This window comes from Mesoplodon mirus, assembly GCF_964341445.2.
Source record: "Mesoplodon mirus genome assembly, chromosome: 11".
Classification (NCBI taxonomy): domain Eukaryota; kingdom Metazoa; phylum Chordata; class Mammalia; order Artiodactyla; family Ziphiidae; genus Mesoplodon; species Mesoplodon mirus.
This window is the reverse complement of record NC_138987.1, coordinates 98902451-98926847: the sequence shown is the minus strand read 5'-3', so window position 1 is coordinate 98926847 and position 24397 is coordinate 98902451. Positions and strand designations below refer to the sequence as shown.

The 24397-nt window shown below is 45.1% G+C and overlaps 1 long non-coding RNA gene across 2 annotated transcripts in view; it reads right to left on the bottom strand.

Moving 5' to 3' along the window:
• Nucleotides 1-8612: 8612 nt before the first annotated feature.
• The window catches only part of LOC309812793, a 111895-nt gene continuing 96110 nt past the window's right edge, over nt 8613-24397 (bottom strand). For both annotated transcript variants that reach the window (XR_014295403.1, XR_014295404.1), the window contains exons 4-6: nt 16663-16862; nt 11738-11884; nt 8613-8664 (exon numbers count right to left, since the gene is read on the bottom strand). This is a non-coding gene — a long non-coding RNA (uncharacterized lncRNA). The remainder of the gene's footprint in view (nt 8665-11737; nt 11885-16662; nt 16863-24397) is intronic.

Genomic DNA, 24397 nt, shown 5'->3' with positions numbered 1-24397 from the left:
TCAGCCTGGTGACCGGCCCGGCTATAGAAGCTCCGGTCACCCCGTGTACCGCCTATCTGTCTCTGCCTTTATACCATCCCCAGGGATGGGCTGGCCTGCTCCCCCACGTGTGTGCAGGGTCGCAGCCCTCAAATTCACTCACTGGCCCAGCAGTTCTCCCCTCCCCCCCACCCCAGGCTCCACTGGATCTGCCTCACCAGCGCTCAGACCTGCTCCCGCCTTAGAAACAAACACACGCAGCAAACCCCCTCTAACCCCACTTTCTCCTCCACCATGTCCCGCTTGCTTCTCTCCTTCTCTTCGCGGCAAAACTCCTTGAAATGGTTTTCATACTCACACTCTCCAGTCTTCCCTCTGCCATTCTCTGTTGAACTCATTCTATCTAGGATTTCATGGCCCCGCCCACCGTCCAGGTCCCTCCCACACATCCCACCACTGCTAAAGCTGTCCTTACCCAGATCACAGCGACCTGTCCACCACACAGCCTAGGGCCACTCCCAGTCCTCACCACACTGGGCCCCGGGTGGCGTTTGACAGAGCTGATCACCCCATTCTTCCTGAATATACTTTCCTCTTTGGATTGTCAGTCTTGCTTGCTGGACACCCCTTTTCTGTCTCCTTTGCTGACTCTACCATCTTTTTCCTGCTTCTCAATATCAGAACGCCCAAGGCCCAGTCCTCGGTCCTCTCCCCTTTCCTAAGTACTCCCTCTTCCTTCGTGGGCTCATCCAGTCTATGGTCTTAAATATAATTAATACGCTTGTGATACCCTCATTTATAATCATGCATGTACATGCAAATTTCCTATTCACGGTCTCTATTTCACTGTTTAATGGGCATCTGAACATACCAAAAACTAACTCCTGGTCTTGTTTACCAAAGCCTGCTCTTCCCACCACGTTCCCTAACTCAGTTAATGGCCTCCTTCTGGTTGCTCAGGGGAGAATCTTAGAGTTTCTTTCTTTCTTTCTTTCTTTTTCTTTCTTTCTTTCTCTTTCTTTCTTTCCCTCTCTCTTTCTCTTCCTTTCTTTTTCTTTCTTTCTTTCCTTTCTTTTCTTTCTTTCTCTTTCTTTCTTCCTTTCTTTCTCCCTCCTTCCTTCCTTCCCTCCCTCCCTTCCTCCCTGTTCCTCTCTCCCCTCCCCATACTCTATGTTAATTCTTCTCCAAATCCTACTCTCTTTACCTTCAAACTATGTACACACTATAACCACATCTCACCTCTTCCAAGGCTGCTCCCTAGACCATCCACTGTTTAATAGCCTCCTAACTGGACTCCCTGCTTCTACCGAGTTGCCTACACTATTCTCAGCAGAGCTCTCAGAGTGATCCCGTTAAAATGTAAGTCTGATCATGTCACCTCCCTGCCTCCCAGGACAACCAGAGCAAAAGTCGAGTGTTGACGCGGACCTGCAAGCCCCTCCATGGCCTGGGGCCATGTGGCCCGTCCACCCCTTTTCCAACCACTCTCTCCCTTGACTGCTCCTCTCCAGCTACCCAGCCTCCACTCCACCTCAAACACATGCTGGCCCTGGTCCTACCTCCAGGTCTGCACAGGCTTCCCCCCAGATACCTACAGGGCTTGCTTCCTGACTCCCTTCAAGGTCTCTATCCAAATATCATCTTCCTGGTGGAGAGGCTTCAATTACAGGCAGACCTCATTGTATTATGCTTTGCTTTATCGCTCTTCACAGATACTGCATTTTTCACAAATTGAAGGTTGGTGGCAACGCTGCATCAACCAAGTCTGTCGGCACCATTCTCCCGACAGCATTTGCTCACTTCATGTCTCTGTGCCACATCTGGGTAATTCTCGTAGTATTTCAAACTTTATCATTATTATATTTGTGGTGGTTGACCTGTGATCCATGATCTTCAATGTTACCATTGCAAGAGGAATGCAACTTGCTGAAGGCTCAGATGATGGTTAGCATCTTTTAGGAATAAAGTATTTTTTAGTGAATGTCTGTACATTGTTTTTCTAGACATAATGTTATTGCACACTTAGTTGTCTACAATATAGTGTGAACAGAACTTTTCTATGCACTGGGACACCAAAAACTTCATGGGACTTGCCTTATTGCCATCCTCACTTTATTGCTGTGGTCTGGAACTGAACCCGCATTAATTCTGAGGTCGGACTCCACTCTATTTAAATATCCCCCTTGGCAGTCTCAAAGCTCCCTAACTCCCTTCCCCTGCTTGAGTTTTTCCACAGCCTTATCATCAATTGACATTATATATATTTCCTTTTTAGTCTTGCTTGTTTGGTTGGTTATGGTCTCTCTTTCCCTATAAAAAAGTAAGCTCTCTGATGGCAGGAATTTCTGTCTGTCTCATTCACTTCTGAATCCTCATGGCCTAAAATGTGTCTGACATGTAGTGGACACATAATACATATGTGTCAAATGACTGAATGAATTTCTCCCTTCAAAATGATTTTCATATTTCCCCCTGCATTTGTCATTCAAACTTACTAGCCCCAGTTTCGGACTTACCTCTTCAGGTCTGTATTACTGTAATATCCTACACTCTGGTGTCCTTATAAGAACAGGACCAAGCGCAGGACACAGGTTCCTGATTCCCGGCCTGGTTCTCCCCACTGTCTGGCCTACTTAGCCTGTGTACATTTTTACTGTTCTGTACTGTTCTGTCTGTAGCATCCAGCTGTGAGGGTGGGCTTAGCCAGAGATTCTGGGACAGCACAGAGCTTGATCATGCCTGGGACCCCCGTTTAAACGGTCACAGGAACAAACTCTTTTGCCCATTGTTGGAGGTTACAAAGTCTTAAATGATCCTCTTATTAGACGCTGTGGTTTAAGTAACAGTACAGAGAGTTGAGTACATAACTGGGAACAGAGGACAAACAAGCACATTCTTTTGGGGACATCTTGAGTTTCTGGGACCCCCCTTTCCAGGGCAATAATGAGGCTGAATTGAGTGTAAGAGACACATGTGTGATTTTCATATCCTTTGCTCCCTTCTTTTGCATATGGCAGCAGCCTTTCTCTCTGAAGCCAGGAAAACCAGTAGAGCATCAGCATGGCCCAGGGCACTGCAAATGCAGATACCAGCAGGACCAAGTGGAGGGTGTAAATGAGGATAGAATAGGAGATTATGGCACCCTGGAGGGGGCGTGGTCTCTCTAAAGGGCTCGCCAGTACTCAGCTTGGCCAGTGGTCGCCATGGGGAGAAATGTGGGTCCAGAGATTTTCAAAAGAAGCTGGAAATCTGGAATTTGATGTAAAATCTCCTACATTGTAAATGTTGGCAATATATTCAAAAAATTTAAAACACAGGGTGGGCCAGAAAACACATCTCTGGGCTGGATTGTCCTGTGAGCTGCTTACCTACAGCCTGTTATGTAGAAGAAAGCATGAGTTGGCAGAATCATACTGATTCTGAGTTCAACCCTTGGCTCTACCTTTTGGACCATGAACAAAGTTATTTCAAGTTACTTAACCTGAGCTTCATTTTTTTCCCACCTTTAAAATTGGGACGGTGCTTCCAGGATTGATAGGAAGATTAAATGAAACCACGTGGTTGGTACTCAATACTAATTTCCCTTGTTTCTCCATCTCTCCTCTCCCCTCTTTCTCACTGCACAGTAAACAGGAAAGAATAGCTCATCCACATTCGTATTTGAAGCAAGTGAAGCAACATTTTTCATCATTTGTCATATGTTTTTCGAAGAAAATGTACCACGAGGAGCCTGAATGCCCACTTCCAGCATCTTATCAGACCTCGTTTGCATCCGTGATGAGAAGCAAGCCTAAAGAGGAGCTTTTTGTTGCTGTTGTTATTGTGTTTTATTTTATTATGTTGGTGTTTTGTTGTTTAAAGGTAAGAGGACAGAGGATGTATTAAAGAAACATTCTTCCTGCAACCTAAAAATCCATCGACAGATGAATGGATAAAGAAGATGTATATACAGTGGAATACCACTGGATATACATAAAAAAAGAACGAAATAATGCCATTTGCAGCAACATGGATGGGCCTAGAGATTTTCATACTAAGTGATGTAAGTCAGAGAAAGACAAATATCATATGATATCCCTTATATGTGGAATCTAAACTAATGATACAAGTGAACTTATTTATAAAACAGAAATAGACTCACAGACATAGAAAACAAATTTATGGTTACCAAAGGGGAAAGGGGATCGGGAAGGATAAATTAGGAGTTTGGGATTAGCAGATACACACTGCTGCATATAAAATAACTAAACGACAAGGTCCTATTGCATAGCACAGGGAACTGTGTTCAATATCTTATAATAAACTATAATGGAAAAGAATCTGAAAAAGAATATATATATATGTATATATACATATATATATTATAACTGAATCACTTTGCTGTACACATGAAACTAACACAGCATTGTAAATCAACTATCCTTCAACTTAAAAAAAAATTCTTCCCGAAATTAAATTCTGACAGTACAATCTCCCACGATCCCGACAATGAAGCAAAGGGAAGACCCAGAGCCAGCGAAGGAAGCCCTCCAGCAGGAGCCTTTACAACAGTGCAAGGGAGGGGCACAGAACAAGAGGAGAACAGCAAAGAGTGTCATGGGTTTGTAGCCATCGTGTTAGCAAGGCTGGGGCTCAGAATCTAGCTGAGACTTGCAAAAAAATGCTCCGGAACAGCTAAAAGAGCTTTGTGTGAGTGTGCTTTGAGCTGGGAGAATAGGGAAGGGCCGGGGCAGATGGTGTTACGCTAGAAGATGACAGATACAAAGCAGAGTTGCTCCACTCCTAAGTAGCTGTCATCTCCTCTATCTCCAAGAAGGATCTTCAACATGGTTAAAAGGAAACAACAGCCCTAGGTGTGAAGCTCTGCAGGAAGTAAATACCTGGCCTCTTTAAATAAGCTCAGGTCTCCAGGTCCTGACAAATCTCATCCCCGGGGATGACAGAACTTGTAGGTTTCATCACAGAACCATTGTTGGTAATCTTTCAGGAATCTCAGGAGTGATGCCAAAGGATTAGTGATGGGAAACGGTCCGAGTTATCAGAAGGGGGAATATGTAGGTTCCGGAAAGTTTGCACCGTTGAGTTTAACTTTGATCCCCAGCAAACCTTAACCTGGGTTATTAAAGAGGTAGATTGAAATCGCTTCAAAAAAGAAGCAGAAATCTCAAAAAGCCAGCACAAGTTTGTGTACAACAAACCACATCATACTAACATCATTTCATATTTTTTTCTTTCTTGAAAGGTTATCAAAAATCACCAGGTTGTCCCAGAGGTACTGAATCTTTCAGCAGGGGTTTGGGCAAAGTTTCTCATGGTAAGATGAACAGATAAGGAAGAGATGATCTCCAGCTGGGTAAAGGCACAACTAGGCAACCCACTGTATCCAGAAAGCACTGAATGATTGAGCCAAGTCATCCAAAAAAAGGTGTACAGTGTAAGATGCCTCCGGTCCTTCTGTGGGGACCAGTTCTGTTAAATATCTTTCAATGACGTGAACGGTATAGGCCAACATATAAATGAAGGCTGACACAAAATGGAAACGTATAAGTAATACACAGCATGGCAGAAACAGGACATTGTTTGCTAAGCAAGGAGCCAAAACAAACAGACGGAATTTAATGGGGGAAAATGAAAGATTTTCATTTTGATTTAAAAAAAAGACTCAGTTATTCAAACTATTGACGAGAGTTCACGTGAAAAAAAAAAAGTCTTGAGGATTTTTTCAATTTTCTGACAAATTTCTGACATGGCTCCAAAAAGCTAATGCTTGTCACGGCCACACCAAGATGGTGAGCACCCCGTTGGCTGCCCACATCAGAGCATCCGGGTTTGTTCCAGGCACCATGTTTCTCCTTCACATTCAGCTTTGTGGGCCTCTGTAATTTTTTTTTTAATTACAAAAGAAAAGTATAGTCATGGGAGAAAACCTACATATGTAGAAAGGTGAAAAAAATGAAAACAAAAATGATCTACCTGTCACCATTTAGTGATAACTACTGGTATCGTTTCGGTATGTGTCCTTCAAGTCTTTTTTTGTGTGAGATGGAGGAATATGGAGGGGAATTTATTTTTTTTGAGATTAACATCATATCCTGAATTCCTCCCCCCAACTCATTATATATTCTTTGAAAACACTGTTTTAATAGTCACACCATCCATTATCATATGCATATGCCTTAATTTGTTTAAACTGACTCACTCGTGGACATTTAAGCTGTTTCCATTTGGAGGCGGTGGCAGGGAGGTGCCACCAGGTTTGAAAAGGATATTGACCAGGGAGTGGGCACCCCAGGGAGGCCAGCTTGTTTAGGGAAAGGTCTTAGAGGGACAGTTAAAAAGCTGAGAATGTTTATCCCAGGGAAAGGCCCTGATGGCCATCTTCAAACCCTTGATTAGCTGTCAAGGGTGGAAGGGAGTGAATTCGCTTTGTGTTGTTCCCGAAGGTTGAACTAAGACAAGTGGAAAAAGGTTGGAGGGAGTCTGATTTCAGCTCCATCTCTAACTGTCACTGCTGCCTGCCCGAGGACCGAGATGCTTTGAGAGGGAGTAACCCTTCCATCACAGAAAGTGTTCAAGCCAAGACAGGATGGCCACCTGGGGCCGGAATTTGTAGATAGGACTCCTCCACTGAGTGGGAGACTGAAATAATAACCTCCAAGATTCCCTCCAACTGGAAGATTTCGTGCTTCCTTCTTACCCTCCTCTGAGCCCACTCACAGGAAGAATTTATGGCAGGTAGGGAGTAAAGAAGTCGATGTCATTAATTTTACGGCTGGAGGAAGCGTTGTAGCTCAGAGATGCAATATACGTCTTTGTCCTCTGTGCGTTCTCACATCTAGACAGCATTTTACAGTCAACAAAGCCTTTTTCACGTAGACCTTATAACGTGACTCTTGTAACAGTTTTGTGAAGTGGGTATTGTCATAAGTGTTCTCACCTTTGGTTATTATGGCTTTACAAGGTATTTCGATCTCTAGTTGGGTACGTGTCCCCAATATTTTTCCCTTCCAAAACTGTCTGAGCTATTCTTGGCCCTTTTTTTCTTCCCATATTAATTTTTGTATAAGCTTTTCAAGTGCTTGGGAAAAAACTCATTTCCATTTTGGTTGTAATTGCCCTGAATTCATAGACTTAAATTGGAGGAGCACTAATGCTATCGGGTCTCTCCATCCGTTTATTTGGGGGTGGCCTCTTCCTCAGTAATCGGCTCCACACCACCCCCTTTCTTATTGGAAAAACACACTTCCCACGATAGAGGCTGAAAATATGAGATGCTTTCTCAGCCTCCCTGGCTGGTAGGCATGACCTCACAACTTAATCCCGGGGAGTGCGACTAGAGGTGACATTCTATGAGAACAGTTTGATAAACACGGATGTGTGAGGAGATACTTCTTTTACTTCCTTCAGAATGAGGCTGTACGAAGGGGACTTTACACGTAGACTGTAGCTAATACAACCAACCTACAGCCATGAGAGGACAAATCTGAGGGTAGAAGCCCTGCCGCAGAAAGATGGAAAGATCCTGAGCGTCTGATGACATCTTTGCGTTGCAGGACTAACCTGTACCTGCCTGTGCTGGACTTCTTGTTACACCAAATAATAAATATTCTCATAGTTAAGACATTTCTGGTTGGCATGTGTTACCTGCATGTGAAAGCATCCTAATTAATATACCATGTCTTTTTTCATTTCCTTCAATAATATTCCATCTGCTTCTCAAGCACCTTCTTCAGTTTTGTGAATAAGACATTTTAAAAAATTACATTCCTAATTGTCTAAGACTGGTGATTAGGTAGGCTACTGATTTGTTTGTTGGTCTTACATCCAGCTTAGTGATCACTCTTACTCATTCCAAAAGTTTACCTATAAAATTTCTTACAGACTATCATATCATCTGCTAATAAAGACCGTTTTCCTTTTGCTTTTAAATTCTTTATCTGATTGTATTAGCTAAGACTTCTGGTACAGGACAAATACCGTATGCTAACACATATATATGGAATTTAAGAAAAAAAATGTCATGAAGAACCTAGGGGTAAGACAGGAATAAAGACACAGACCTACTAGAGAATGGACTTGAGGATATGGGGAGGGGGAAGAGTAAGCTGTGACAAAGCGAAAGAGAGGCATGGACATATATACACTACCAAATGTAAGGTAGATAGATAGCGGGAAGCAGCTGCATAGCACAGGGAGATCAGCTCGGTGCTTTGTGACCGCCTGGAGGGGTGGGATAGGGAGGGTGGGAGGGAGGGAAACAGAGGGAAGGGATGTGGGAACAGATGTATATGTATGACTGATTCACTTTGTTATAAAGCAGAAACTAATAAAAAAAATTAAAAAAAAAAGAAGCAGTGAGAGTGAGCAGTTCTGTCTCCTCCTGACTTGGACATGGGTGCTTACTGAGTTTCACTTCTCAGGACCCCTGCAAGGCAAGACTCCAGGGGCCCAGCTCACATTACTTTGCCACTAGATGTGATTTTGTAATATATTTTAATAAATATTCTTTACTAGGTTAACGTGTTCCTTTTTCCTATCAGTTAGGATTAGGCTTGGCTGAGAGTAACACAAAAAGACTAAATGGCAGTGGATTAAACAAGATAGAAATTTATTTTTCATGCTCAAGAGATCCAGTCTGTTTGGGACATCTCAGAGATCCAGGTTCTTCTTATTATGCTGTGCCATCTGAATGTAAAGGGTAAAATTTTATGCTTTTCTCAAGGGATGAAGAAAAAACATTCAATAAAATTTATCGTTGACTTACGAATTTTTTAAAAACTTAATAAACTAGGCCTAGAAAGTATGGCTGAGATTGCTAATTTCACCCTGGTGTTCATTCTCCCTTTATTCCATTGTAAAAAAAAAACCTTAATCCTTTCTTCTTAATTTTCAATTTTATTTGCATAAATGTATCATTTTCTCTTATGATCTGTTTAATCTCCCTTCTAAGGCAATATAGTTCTGTTCCCCTTTTTGTTCTTGGTATTGTTTATTCGTGCCTTTTTCTTTATTATGCTTACTAGACTTTTTTCTTTTATTCAAAAAATCAAATTTTAATTTTATTGATCTTTTGTATTGTTAGTTTTCTAGCTCACCCTTATTTTTTCCTTCCTTCTCTTTTTAGGGTCTTCCTGTTTTTTACCCCCCTTGCTTCTTGAATTGACTGTAGACTCATTTACTTTTTACCTTTCTTTCTTTTTATAAATTAAATTTAGGTCTTAATTGAACCTTATAAGTCTACTCTAACTGCATCACATGTGTTTATGTAATCCTTTCCTTTTTTCTTAGTTTAAATTATTTTAGACTTTATGATTTCTTCTTGAACCCAAAAGTTATTTAGGAGAGCACTTTTAAGCTACCAAACATGCTTTTTTCTCCACTTATTAAAAAAAAAAAAAAAGACAAAACAAAAACCTCTTTCCCTGGCTTGTAGATATCGAATTTAATTGCATAGTGATCAGAAAATATGTATGATATAAATTCTTGGAAAATTGTTAAAATCTTCTTTGTGACATGGTCAAGTTTGCAAATGTTCCATGTAACATGAAAATCAATTATAATCTTTATTTATTGTGTGTGGGGGGTTCTGTATAAAGCTGTTAAATAAATTTACATATATTTTCTTCAAATATTCTATAGTCTTACAAAGTTTTTTTTACAATTCATCATTTTCTATTGGAAGAATATTAAAAATCTCCTATTATTTGTATAAAATGATCAGTTTCCCCCTTTTATATCATTTGAAGCCATGTTGTTCAGTGTATGCAAAGTCATGGTTGCTACATCATCTTGGCAGATGACTCATTTTTTACTATATGGTGTCTCTCTTTTTCTTTATTTTTTTGCCATAAATTCCATTTTGTCTAATATTAATATTGCTGCTCAACGTTCTTTTGGAATTTGAATGATCTATCTTCTCTCTTGCCCACCCTTTGTTTTCAGTCTTTTGGACTGATACTGTTTTAGGTGTATTTTTCCAGTCACTAGTATATGGTTGGATCTCTTTCTCTTTCTCTCTCATTCATTTTGATAATCTCTGCTTTCAGTTGTTGCCTTTAATCCAACTGCAAGTACAGAATTATGAATTCTTATTATCTTATTTTGTTTATTTTTAATGAATGAAATTTCTTTTCCATCTCTTTGATTATTTTAAACTTTCTATTTAAGCCTTCATCAGACTGCTTTGTAAAATTATTTTCATTTGGCGTGAATTATCAATTTTGTTGATTGTTTTTCTTAGCACTCACTTCCTATGTATATTCTGGAAAGTTTGCAGGCTCACTTTACACGGGAGGCTTTTTGTTTTGTTCCCTCTCTCTTGCATCCAGTTGAAAAGCTTTGTGCATGCTTCCACCCAGCACCCTACGCCCTCAGTCCATAGCCACGTTTATGATGGTTTTCTGGGGTCTCCTGCCCCACAGTGAGAATAAGAACATTGCAGAGTCACTCACAGAACCTGGACCAGTTCCTTGTTGGGAGCCTGGGTCCCACCTCCCTCATCCTACATCTTCTGGGAGAGTCAGACCCTGTCTTCGGACAGTTAGCCTGCTTCCACCATCCTTTGCATGGACACTTAGCTTCTGTTACCCCATAAGAGCCAGGCTCCTTTCTGCTGTGACCTGCAAGGCCATGGCTTCATCCCTCCTCACTGCTTTGAGTGATCCATAAAGATATTTTTTCTTCTTTTTGAGTTTGGCTATATATTTTTAGGTTTGTTTTTTCTTTTTATACTTTGTCTTTCATTGCTTTGTGCTTAGAGCACAGCGAATATGGAGAAATATGAAATGAACGGGAGCCTACTTGACTGGAGGTCCATTTCATATCATCTTTTTCTTAAAAAGTAAAATATAAACCCCTTGGGCTGGCACTCAAGGTCTTTTGCAATCCAGATGCAGTCCACTCCACGGCGGGCATCCTGGATTCTGCTCACTTGAAGTTAACTGCTGCTCCCTGAACATAGCACGTGCTCTCATTCTTCTGTGTATTTATATGTGCTGTTTCTTCTGTCAGGATGGCCATTCTGCCACACGTGTAATCTCCAAGACCTTGATCAAAAACCGTTTCACCTGGGAAGTTGGCTTGAGATCCTCTAGGCTAAGTTATTTCTTCTCCATACAATGCACTCAACACATGTGTACTGAGCGAATGAATGAATGAATGAATCATATGGTGTAAAAGATTTGGTAGACACAAGTACATGTGGTTTACAGCCATAATGTTACCTCTATGGTCAGTTGTTTATCTAAAGGTCTGCTCTGATCAACTGTAGTGTATCATATTGATCAAGTGCATTTAGAAATAAGGGGAATACAGTGGAGACAGTTTTTCCATGAAGCTTGTCTTATATCACGGCCATTATGCTAACTCTGCATGAAGCTGGTTAAGATAACCCATATCCCTTTTGTAAAAGTGTGACTTTTACAACTATTAAGGCAACATGATTAGGGACCAACTGTCTCACTTCCTTCCTCAATATCAGGGTATCCTTTTAAAGAACAGATGTTACCCTGAGCTCTATTTTTTTATTTTTAGAAAAGTTTAAAATATGATGGAAAAAGCTTAATGACTTCAAGCTCTAGTATGCTTAACTGTTGTAACACTATAAAAACCCAATTGTATCTTTCTATTCATTATAATTTCATCTCAGGAGAAAGGTTACTTTTTTTTTTCTTTTTTTTGCTCCCTTTTTGACAGGGGAAAGATAATTTATCAAGGAAAGTGGTACCAAATGGCATGTTTTTGGAGCAAAAATATTTACCTAATTGTCCAGCTTTTTGGGAATCTTTCAGGATACTATTTCTTCCTCAGGAACAGAATGAAGGCTCTGTGACATGCAAGAAACCAAGAGGGTTTCAGTCTGGTGGAAGTTCCTTGTGCTTTCTTTTTCTCCAGCTTGGTTGCACAGCTACGGCAAAAACAGAAGATTCAAAAATGAGTAGCATTTTTGTTCTAAAAACATCTAAAATTCATCTCAAACCTGTATCTCTTCTGGGCAGAGAAATGCAATCCATTCTAACAAGTAATTAAACAAACAAACAAATGCCTAAAACCACAGCCTCCTCTGGCGCCTGTCTACACCCGCTTCTTGCCTGTACCTCTTCCCCCAAAGCCCAGCCACGGTGATGATTCCCCTCTCCCACAAGCCCACCTTCCCCTGGTCCAGCACCGTTATGGCAGGGCTCCTGTGTCTGGCCCAGGCACGTGTTGGGTAAAACTACATATGCAAAACATGGGGAAGAGAATTCGGAAGCGAAGGTGAACTTATCATCCCATTTAACTCCAGAACTTTGCTCCCTCTTGCCAGGAGTCGTCACAGACTTCTGAAAACCTGAAATTTAACTTATGCGAGATTTTTTCTTCTTCCTAGTGATTCAGAAAAAAAAGAAACCCTAAATTTTTCTCCAGATTGCTATTTCCTCTGCATTCCTAATCTGAGCTCAAAGCTTTATTCATTTAACGTTATTTAACAGAAGATGGTTAACTACTTACTCTGCTCTTTGCACTGTTTCTCATAGATACTTTGAAGCCATCGTGGGGCTTCAAAGGGAAGGATGTGGAGTTTCGACAATTGAGAATTCTGAATCGATTTCAACGTCTACAGAAAGGATCGAAATTCGATAAACTGTCTTTTCTCCTTGTATAACCAGCCATCTCACTGTACTTGAGAGATCGTAGTCCCTCCCAGAGAAGGGGATGAGGGAGTGGGACATGGGGATTTTTGTTACTTAAAGAAAAAATATCTGGAAATATCTTTTTGCTTATTGGCTTGATCTTTTGTGCTAAGCAACTATGAATTTTTGAAGAGGAGAACAAAATTCACAATATATATACGTCCAACCATTATGTTGTGCACCTTCAACTTATACAGTGATGCATGTCAATTATATCTCAATAAAACTCTGGGGAAAAAGAAGACAGAGGAGAGCAAACAATAGCCACGAAGAAAAAGAAGCACTGTCTAAAGAGGATACATCAATCAGCTCTGAGACAGGTAACTGTGGTACATTTCAGTTCTTTTCATTTCAAATCACATTTACGAGCATCTGCTAAGTGCCAGGTTCTGAGCTGAGTTCTAGACCAGTACCACCCAATAGAGATATAATGCAAGCCACATATGTAATTTGGAAGTTTCTAGTAGCCACATGAAAAAGATTAAAAGGAAATAAGTTTTGCAAATGTTCAAATATTGGAAAAAATAAAAAGATTAAAAAATAACATTTCGAACTTTGGAAAGATTTTTTTTAAAAAAGAAATAGGTGAATGTGGTCTGGCCCTGCTGACCTTCCCCCCAGCCCACTGCTCCCAGCCTCCTTCCTGAACTTCGGCCTCCCTGGCCTTCCAGGTCCTCCCACAAACCAGTCTTTTCCCCTGGGATCTTCCACAGCTCAGGTCTCTGCCTGGTGTCCCCTCCCCATCTCTGCCACTACTTCTTGTCGTTTGGTAAAGAGAATGCAGTGATACATGGCCGACAGGAGCTGGATGGGTACCCAGTATCTGGGGGTGTTCACACTTGATGAAGTGGGGAATGATGCTTTCATCCAGGTACGTAGAATGGATCCTCGTGATGGAATTTTGGACTCCATGACGTTAGGACTTTCATCTACGATTGTGTAGATTGTTCTTGACGTAGAACTTGAAGCTGAGGGGTGAGTGAGACGGTAAACCCATCTGCACTCTGCTCACCAAGCCACGCCCCGCCGGCACAGAGCCGTGTCCTCCTGAAGGAAGGGCTGACTTTTCTCCTTTTCACAGAGCCACTGACCTAGCCAGGGGCAGTTTTGTGCTGAAAGGGGATTTGGGGGCTGGGGAGAGGTCTTGCCAGCCCCTCTTAAGATGCATCTCACAAGTGGCCCCCCTGCATTGTCTTTGTATAAGTTCTGTGGAGTCGAGGAGATACATATTTGTGTATTTGTGATCATTCGTAGGTCTTGACCTTGAGATTCTCTCAGGGAGAAACAGAAAAAGAATAGAAATATCAATCATTTCAATAAATCTTATTTTGGGCCCAACATGAATCCTCTCTCCTCAAGACTCTGGTTCCCTGGAATTCAGATGGGGTTTCCATGACAACAGGAGACATGAGAGTCTCAGACTCTCTCAGATGGAGTATTACTAAGAATTCAGGGAGGACAGGGTCCCATCCAGATGAAGGAGGCCTTCTGGAGAAAGGTCCGAGAGACACAGCCATTGGATATCACTGTCCTGATGGTAGAAAACCTCCCCTATGATATCATACCCACTGTATAAACTCACACCATTCATTTAAAAACCCCTACCCATTCAAGCAACATTAGACAATTTCCAAAACATCCCCTTCCCTTCTTCCTTCTTCCCATCTGCCAATAATCATCCATTAAAAAAAGAAAATTAGTGCCTGCTACGTACCAGCAGGTACAAGGGGCCACAGTCAGTCTCTGGTCTCATAGATTTTTTTTTTTTTTTTGCGGTACGCGGGCCTCTCACTGTTGTGGCCTCTCCCGTTGCGGAGCACAAGCTCCAGACGCGCAGGCTCAGCGGCCATGGCTCACGGGCCCAGCCGCTCCGCGGCATGTGGGATCTTCCCGGACCGGGGCACGAGCCCGTGTCCCCTGCATCGGCAGGCGGACTCTCAACCACTGCGCCACCAGGGAAGCCCTGGTCCCATAGATCTTAACAGAAGTTTCCAAGGTGGTTTCTCCAAACAGAAGATTTTAGGTCTGAGATGATCTCTGGGAATTTGATGCTCCGATTTCCAGAATCCCCCGATACCCCTTCACGCTCTGTAATGTGTTGCCAAATGCTGCAGGCACTTAGTTCTAAGTTGCTGATTACATGTCAAGGAGAACAAGGTGCCCAGCCTCTCCCCAAAAGGGATGAAGCTACTTCTTCCCTGTGCTCGCTCACCCCTTGGGAAGTGCATTCAGATTTCCCAAACGCCAAGTCGGTGACACTGACCTCCAGGACAGGACTTTATCCAACTTCCTCTCCAAGCCCCGGTTGCTAAGCACACCATTTAGGTTTTCTTCACTCTCTCTCCTTCATCAAAGGTTTTAGGCCATCTGTAGCCTCCTATTTATTGCTTTAATGTCAGATGTTGGTTGAGCTTCTGTGTTAATTTTGCAATAAGTTTGGATAAACAACAAAAATGATAAGACACAATCCCTACCACGTTTGAACTCATGGGCCAGTTGGGGAGGAAGAAAGTAGGTAAACTATTTCAGTTCAGGGTGATCAAAGCCATAGCAAATCCTACAGAAAGACAGAAAACATAGCTCTTAACTTTAGCTGATGAAACTGGGGAGGCTTCGTGGAGCAGTCATGTTGAGCTGAATCTTAGAGTACAAACAGGAATTAACCAGGTGGGGAGGGGAGGGAAGACGAGTCTAGGCAGAGGGAACAGTGTGTGCAAAGTGCCAAGGAGGTTGTGCTGGATGGTCCAAGGAGACACACCCTCCCTCCAGGGCAGTCTTCTCTATCTGAGCACCTGGGAACTAACGAGACAAGTTATCTGCCCTCTCCCCTACACCCAACGCACGGTGGTGGAACGGGCATGGAATAGCCACTAGAGACACTCCCATTCAAAAGGGGGGAAACAGGAGACATACCGGAGTCCCTGGTCTAAAGCAACTCTGAAATCTGATGGGAGCAGGTGGTCCGTTCCCTGATGAGAGACCAAAGCCCTGGAAATTACCTGCTGCGGTCTTGGCTCTGTTCTAACAGCCGTCCTTCCTTTTCCTGAAAAGGTAAAACCTACATTTGCAGCTGAGACATTTTCTCAGACTATTTTCAGTCTGTAAAAATTTGGGGGTCCAAAGACCTTTTTCTTTTTCTTTTTTTTGGTATGTTCTCTGTCTCTTTCAGTCCAAGCTAGTGGTGTTTCCGCTTGTACAATTTTCTTAAAACCTTTGGAAACCTCCTATGAATCTCACTGTGGTTCATGCCATTAGAAAGATAAAAAGTCACATCCACAAACCTCTTGGGGATAAATCATTCTCTCCCTTTGGCTTCTGCCAAAGCTACCAAGGATTCTTAAAAGTCCTGGATTTTGTTTGTTTGTTTTCATTTTTGTTTTCGTTTTTGAATGAACAGTTCCCTAAGGCATTACATCTTTCCAAGGTCTTATCAAAGGACTTTACAATCGTACTCTCAATTTTGTCTTTACACCATGTTTTTCTGCCCATTGTCTGAATTTTATTTTTTTCCAGACGCTATTCTTGATGTATCATTGATGTCCATCTGGAGAGGCAGGAGACTTTCCAAACTGTGCAGAGTGTGTTTCCTTTATATTTAACTTTTTTGTTTCCTTGAGCTTCTCTCTCTCCTCTCAAATTTTAATATAAGCAGCAAGAAGAAGTCAGGGTGACCTTTAACCCTGCCTGGAAATCTTAGCTAGATCACCCACCTCAAAGGGTGTACTTTCTATTTTCCCCATTATTGCAGGCAAGAGTGTTGCTCAACTTTCTGCCTCTGCATAATGGATCCTCTTCTGTCTAGTTGCCAATAACATTTCCCTCATTTTTCTTTAATCCTGAGAGCTAGCTTTCTCGAGGGACACCAGGCTTCTGCTAACAGCCTCTTTGAGACTCTTTAGATTTTTACTAATACTGTCCTCAAGGTCGTTCCAGCTGCCGTCCTCCACTGTCCCAAAGCCACTCTCATATTTTTAGGTGTTTGGTGACAGCAACCACTCCACTCGTCTCTCACCTTCTGCACACCGACGACTTTGGACTCCCTTGTCTATTTCCACCTCCAGCGGCCGCCCAGGAAGCCTGCTTCCAGTCCCCTTCCAGGCAGTGGTAGACAATTTTCTTCCAGAACTTCGACTGCTTCTGAAGGTCCTGGGAAATCCTTCCAACATATCCCTCCAAAGATTGGTTCCCCAGAGGAGCTGTCTTGGGAAAGAGCTGAAAGACAGGCTTAGTCAAAGTTTTTATTGGAGGCTGTCTTCAAAAAACAAACAAACAAATACCTTTTCAGGGTACCAAATATTTCATCTGGAGAAAAGCATCAGAATTCTGTGGGAAACATTTTTAATTCTCTGTTTGCAAGCAAAACCCAGACAGTGAGATAGATCCATTTCTAACATCTCAGGAGAGAGAAGGAAAAAAATGTGGGCTTAAATTTATGTTAGGCTAATGTAGGTTATTATTGTTTTACTTTTATTTTCAAACATTAGCTTGACAGTAGAAGGAGTGCATGGCCAAGTGGGGAAGGCTGAGGACTCATGCAGACCTGGGCAAGTTTCCTAAGGCCACAAACCTCAGTTTCTCCATCTCTAAAGCGGAATTATAATTACACTTACCTCCAAAGGTTGATGTGAAGGTTAGAGGAGATACAAAGTATGTAAAGTAGCAGAGCAGAACATCCAGCAGATGATCACTAACCTCCTCTGGCCTCATTAATACGGAAACTACAGAAGTGACTCCGCATGGGTCCTCTGAAACCTCCACTGGTCGTTCCTGAAGCTTTTGGAATCAGGAGTCTATGCTCCCACGGGGAGGATGCTTTGCTGGGGAGGAGTTGGGGGAAGGCAGCTTCCCTCTTGCCCTCTTAGGAAGTAGGATCGCTCCCATACTAAAAAAAATCCCCAGTTTAGGACTATGGAATGTGGACATCTCCAGGGACCACATTGAATCTGTTCCCAAAGGACTATTTCAGGGAAGAAACAAGACCCATTTAATTTTACGTCTGCCTTAAATCCACCCTGGATGTCATCTTTCTGGGTTTCTCTCCTCCACAGCCCAAACCTCCTCCATGCTGCTTCCCAGCAGAAGCCTTCAACTCTGTCTCCCAAGCAGCCCTGAAGCAAGAGGCTGGAAGCCAGTCTAGCCCCTGCAACAAGCAGCAGGTCCCGGCTCCCACTGTGGCATCAAGCTGGGAAAAGCGTGGGACTGGGAAAAGGAGAGAATGACAAAGGTGAAAATGAGATTCAGAGAAGGACTTTTAGGAGACGAGAGAGGAAACATCGTTTGGAAGCACGATGATGTACCCAGGTGGGAGGAAGTTCTTGGGGGGAGATGTGAACAAAAGCAGAGACACAGGAGAGGAATTTGAAGGGGAGGAGTATGAAATACACTCGAGGGAAAAGCTGCGGAAGGCGGGAGTCGGACGGGGAGTTAGTTAGACTTGCTGGGATTCTGGCCGGTTCCTCTCCCTGCTTCTCCCCACCTTCCTCTGGACGATTACACCTTTTTAGACACTCTGTCTTCTTTGCCCCCTTCTGGCTTAGCTCAGCTCAGGTTGTCTCTCTCTGGAGATGACGCAGCCTCTCGGCCAACCGGTCCCTCCCCACACCCCGGCCCCTACCCATGCAGCTCACAGCCCCAGTGGCCTGTCTTTAGTCTGATCTAGTCCCCGACCCACCTCCTACCCCAAGCCCCTTGGTGGATCCCACACCCTCAGAATCAGTTCAGAGCCCCTCATCGTGGTGCGTCAGTCTTCTGTGATCTGCCCTCCCAGCCCCATCTCTCTCCATCGTCTGCTCCAGCCTCTCTGGGGAGCCCATCACCCAGAGCCCGCCTGGCCCCCCTCCCCTGTCCTGCATCGGTTCTGCCTCTCACCGTGTCCCTTCTCTCTCTCTGGCCGACTTACATGCATCTGAGCACATGGTGCGTTTCCCCATCATGTCAGATCCATTTGCCCTGCTTCCCCAGCGAGTTCCCTTTCGGTTTTCACGTTTCGGCTCAGACACCCTCTTCTCCTTGACGCCTTCCCTGCTGGTACCACCCCTCACCCCCGCCGAAACTGACCCAGGCGCACCCACGCTGGCTTCTGTTTTCCCGCTTGCTCGGCACCAGCTTGCCTCTGATGCTTCCGGACAGAGACGCTGCCTTATTCTCCTCTAGGATGGTTTCTGGAAGGAGTCCCACACGGACAGAGTGAACGGATGGATGGACGCTCACCGGGTGGCACAGAAGAGGTGGTCGGTGGGGAAAGAAAAGGTTGGGGGCGGGGAGCCAGTGAAGGAAGGAGGTTTGGTGAGGAGGAAGGTGCGAGAAAATACAGAGAAGAAAACAAAGGGTTTGGGTAAAAGCAACACATGTATTTTTGCGGGGGCTGGTAACTCCTATTTTAGGGGAGAAAAGTCCTGCACATCCAAACAGCACCTTGGGCTATTTCTGCTGCTTCTAAATGAAGACTGAGAGTGGGAGGGGGTCCCAGACCCTAGAACCGGCACCACTTAGGAATCACCGGCCTCCCCACTTCAGGCCTCACTTCCTAGGCCTCCAGATGCCTGACTTCCTTCCCTTGGCACTAACTCCGTCCCTGCCCTGCCTTTCGCTGCACCCCCAAACCATCACACCCCACCAGGGACAAACCGCCCAGTCTTCTCTCTTACTCAGGGTCCCCACCTTCCTCCTCTTTTCCCACGCTGATTCCCTCCCCCGATTCATCTCCCTTTTCCACACCCTAGGAGGGCACGTCATTCATCCATTGGTCCGAATCCCCAACCAGAGGCATGCTGCCTTAACTGCTCAGCTTCCTAAAAGCCCCCCAAGTTCTGTTAAGACAATAGGAACTTTTAGGGACAATCCTTTTTGAAAACCTCCAAGGCACTCCATTGCCTCTGCTCAAGATACCACTTGATCCAATGTCTTGGACGTTGCAGGGCCTGGCCCGGAGCTGAAGATTAATGTCCCTGCATGTCCGGAGTCAATGGCTCGTGGGGTTTTATCAGCGTCGGCAGAGTGGGAAAGGTAACGGAGAACCAGTTCAAGGGACCCCACTCCCCCTACATCCGACCCTCACTCCTTTGGTGCAAACACCGTCTCCAGAGCCTGTGCACCACCGTTTATTTTTATCTGTTGATTTTGCAATTAACAAAGAGAAGGCGCCTCTTTCTGATGCGCCGGTTCAGGGGTTCAAAGCATCTAGCTGCCTTGACCTCTCTACCAGCCTCCGACGTCGCGGTGTGGCTGCCCAACTGGGAAAGATTTATACTTATTTTTCTATAATGGAAAACTCATTGCCGGACATCGAGTTACTCACTTTGATTTGTTTTCTTTGGAAGAAGCGGCCGGCGGCGGCGGCAGCACTGCCCCAAGCTGGGTCATTAATATGGCAGCAAGAGCAACAAAGACCTTTACAGCCGCTGCCTGTAAACCGTGGATAAAGTTCAAGCATTTATTCTGTCTGAGGCCTCCCAGTGTCTATAAAAGCCCAGCACGATTATATGATCAGTGTCAAGGCCCACTTTCCCTCTTTGTGCTCCGGGGTGCATTTCCTTGCCCTGTCCCTCCGTGTTGCCACCGCAGCTGCTCTGGTGCTAATAGCAACCCAAGGCACAGACGACTGGAGTGTTCCTTGGGCTTTGTTTCAAACATGGTGTTTGCTTGTGTTAACTACCGCCTGGCTCTCTGACACCCGTGAATGGAGCTATGCGGGGCTGTCAATCAACTACAATAATAATGCCATCTGGGTTTGAATAATACTAACGAGAAGAAGAAGAAGAGGGGTACTGTGTATTAACATAGCACCTTTGTCCCAGAAGCTCAGAGGGCGTTTGGGATAATAATTCATTCATGCTCGGAGCACTGCTTGGCGTTAGATATTATGATCCCACCGCGGGGGACTGAGACACAGAGAGGGCAAGTGGCTGGCCCCGAGGTCACACAGTAAGTCAGGGGTGGCATAGAACTTAGTTGCTGCGAGTCCCCCAAAGCACTGGCCCTGCAGGATCACACGGATCTATGCCTCTGTGCCTCTGGTTTAAGCTCTAGTTACAGGAGGAGCTATAAGACCTAGTTTTTCCATACCTTATGGGATGAAGGAAAGGAAGACGTGAAAAGAATGACCTAGGGTGGAGGACCCCTCAAAGATCCTCAGCGTTTTAAGAGAGCCCATCCAAGCCACGGGCAAGGAGGGGACGATGACCGGATGTAGGGGTACCACGCCGAGAGACCGCTGGGATTTCCGAAGGGGTGGGAGGATGGTGGGAGGATGTTCAAGCGAGATGGATAAAGAGAAAGAGAGATTTCCCAAGGAGGGGAAAAGGTGAGCTCAGCACAGAGCCAGAAAGCTCTCAGAGGGCCAAACAAGGAGCAACAGCCAGCCAGAACGAAGGATAAGGCTGGGGATGCCAAGAATTTCCTGGTTTGGTCTAAAATCCCATTCTGCACTTTGCAGGTCCCACCGAGGTCCCTCCCTTCCCAAACCCCTTAGCACCCAGGGGGTTCAAACCTGTCACTTTAAATCAGCAGATTCTCTCCTAACTTCTCTGGGCCTCAGTTTCCACCTCTGTAAAACCGGTTAATAACATCGTCCCATTGGGTTGCCTCGCACAACGCAATAGCTTCCAAATTAATCTCTCCGACTCCAACCTCTCTCCGATCTCTGTCATTGGATCGTGATGAGGATGAAATAAGCTAATATATAAAATGCTGAGAAAAGTGCATGATACAGAGCGGTGCCCTATAAACGTCGGCTGCTCTTATCACAAGCGGTAATAGGACTGTGATTGTCACCATAGTCATCTTCCTCTGGTCTGCTGGCCTCTTCCTCCTGGACAGCTAAGGAATGGAACAAGCACCATGGAGAAAGTGTCCAGCCGTATAAGGCCATAGGATGAAAGCGTCCAGGGCCTCCTCTCTCGGCTGTGCTCTGTCGCTTTCAGGAACAGCACTCTGCAGCCCGGCACTGCGCTATCCTCACGCCGCTGTGTGCTTTAATCCTGTCTCCTCTGATAAGACTGAACCACGCACGGTAACACATCTAATTCTCCTCCATTCCCCAGGGCACCCAACGCCACTTGACAGGCAGCCTTTGCTTGGAAGACACGTGTCACATTTCCATGATTTCTTGACCACCTGCCATGTGCCGGCCTCTGAGCTGGTGTATTAGGGAGGCTCTTCCCCCGGGGAGATCAACTTCCTTTGTAGAAGAGATAAGCCACATAAGGAATAATTCACAAACCTTAGTGGGCCTCAGAATTCCTTGGACGGCTTGTTAAAAAGAATCTAAAATGACTTCGAATGCCCATCGAAATTTTATTTTTATTCTTTTTCAGTGGAACTTGTGAAAGTTTGTAACAAAAGAAATGACGAGATCAAAGAGATAGCCCAGAAAATCAACCTTGCAACGCTGTAGAGCATGGATGAGACCAAGGAGGGATTGAAGTTGGGGAAATCAATTCGGGAGTAGCTGTCGTATTCTAGGGAGGTGCGAAAAGTGCGGAACGAAATAACGAACGGATGGATTGGTTTTGAAGTCTTCTTAAACTTCTCAAATCCTTACTCTCCCAGTTCCCTCTCCCTTGCAGAGCTGGAGCTGACACCTTCTGCCCTATAAGTTCGTTATTTATGGTCTCGTCCATCCTTTGCTTTTGTCCCTGACCCAGTTTAGAGACGCTTTATCACTGGGACTGCCTCTGCGGCCCTCTAGTTTCCAAGGCAAGCATTCTTGGCAATCAATAAACAGATTTACAATTCCTCCCCAGACTTTCCAGGCAGAAAGCCCCTGTGTCACATGTCTCCAGGGCGGAGGCAAGTCCTCCTCCCTCTTCTCCATCCCTCACCCCATGCGAGGACTTTGACCTTGAGTGGATTTGGGCTCCCGTTTTCTCTTTTCCTCTAGACTCTGAGCTCCTTGAGGACAGACCCCAACCTCTATCCCGCATTCCTTTTCAGTGTAGCGGCTGCCATAGCGTAGGTGCTGGAGAAATCTGTCTTGAACATAATTAAGGATACGTTTTATTAAAACTATCTGTCATTCTTTGTGTATTAGATATGGAATGCCACATCCCCTGTAGGTATCCTTGTGAAAGCATATGGCTTACGGGATTTCTGTTTCAGACAGAATTTGTTAGATCCACACAAGAAGGCAGTGTCTGTGAGGACGGCCTTCAAGAACAAGAAATCACCTCCGTAACAGAGGAGTCTTCACAAAAATATATGACTTCTTCCCTCCCTCCCTCCCTCCCTCCCTCCCTCCCTTCCTTCCTTCCTTTCTTCCTTCCAGCAACACACGGTGACTGTGTGAGATTCTTATACAAGGCACTGTGGGAGATTGGTTCCTGCCCTTAAGAAGTTCAAAATCCAATGAAAGACACACCCCCACTCATCTTTTTATTGGATAAACTGAATTTTATTTTAAACCAAGGCACAAACCACACAGGTCTGCCTGTGCAGGAAGGAGAAACAGGATCGCGGTGCTGGAGCTAGAATCAGGGGAGCCAGCTGGACCACTGGGCTGCTTCTCCGCAGAGGAGCTGCAGGCACAGCCTGGTGGGGTGCGGCCCAGGGAGCCAGAACCGCAGCGATAACGTGGTGAGCTGCGGGGGGATGGAGAAAGATATTGATGGACCTAAATGAACCGCAGTGAGGACACGGGGTCCTACTCACAGGCAAGAACAGGGATGGAAGCTTTGGGAACAGTGACACGAACCCCAAGTCCAATAGCGCTGGCCCCAGTGGTCAGCCGGCCTTGGCCCTGTGTCTTGAGGCTGCGGTGCTTTCTACACTATCCCCCACAGCTGCAGAACCCACTGGACGCTTCCCTCTGGGGCCTGGGGATTCATCTGGCCTGGGGCTGGATCTGTCTGTCCTTGGAGCGTTTTTCTTGAGAATCCTCACTGCCTTCCCTCTCCTCAACCAGGCCATGGTCTTGACCTTCAGCCTGAGCCGGCGCTCTCAAGCTGAAGCTCTCAGTCTTTGAAGCTCTGTGCTCCCCCCAGGAGATAGACCACCACGATGGGCAAAGGGCCCCCGGGCGCCAGCCCCCTGTTCTGGCTGCCCAGTCCTCACCACGTCATGGATTTTCCTGGAGGGAAACAGAGGAATCCACACACTCCCGGCTTGAAAAGATTCCATGCTGTCTGTACAAACAGAGCCTAGAGTCTCCCGGAGCTGCCTTGCTCTCACCTCACCCCCAGAAAGGCTCCCTTCCCAGCCCTTGCAGGCAGGCTGTGAATTGTGGCTCTGACTGCTACACACTGCTGTACTATGGGGCTGAGGCTTGGGGTTTCGGCCTTAAAAAAAAAAAAAACTCTCTGCATTTCCTCTCTGCACTGGTCATGCTTGTCTCTGAGGACCTTTACTTCCCAGGCAGCCCTGAGCAGCACACAGACAAGGGGATTCTCGGGAGGGGCCTGACCTCACTGCAGGCACCCAGGCATCGCTGTGTGGTCTGCAAACATGGTCAGCCGACGTCCACCAGAGCCACACACACGACGAACCGTTCACCACGCTCCGGCGCCTCTGCCCACAATGCCCCTTCTTTCCTGCTCTGCTTGGGGAACTCCTGTTCATTGTTCAGTGCTTAGCTTTAAGGGCGCTCACATGGGGAAGACTTCCCCGCCTCCCAGGTAGAAAGATCCTGGCTTCTTCCTTCACTGTGCTCTTTGGAGGTGCCTCAGTGACAGTGCTGAGGAGGCTGATTTATGGTGGTCTGTTTAGAGATCACTTCCCCATCTAGACTATGAGCTACCTGGGGGAGGCCCTCA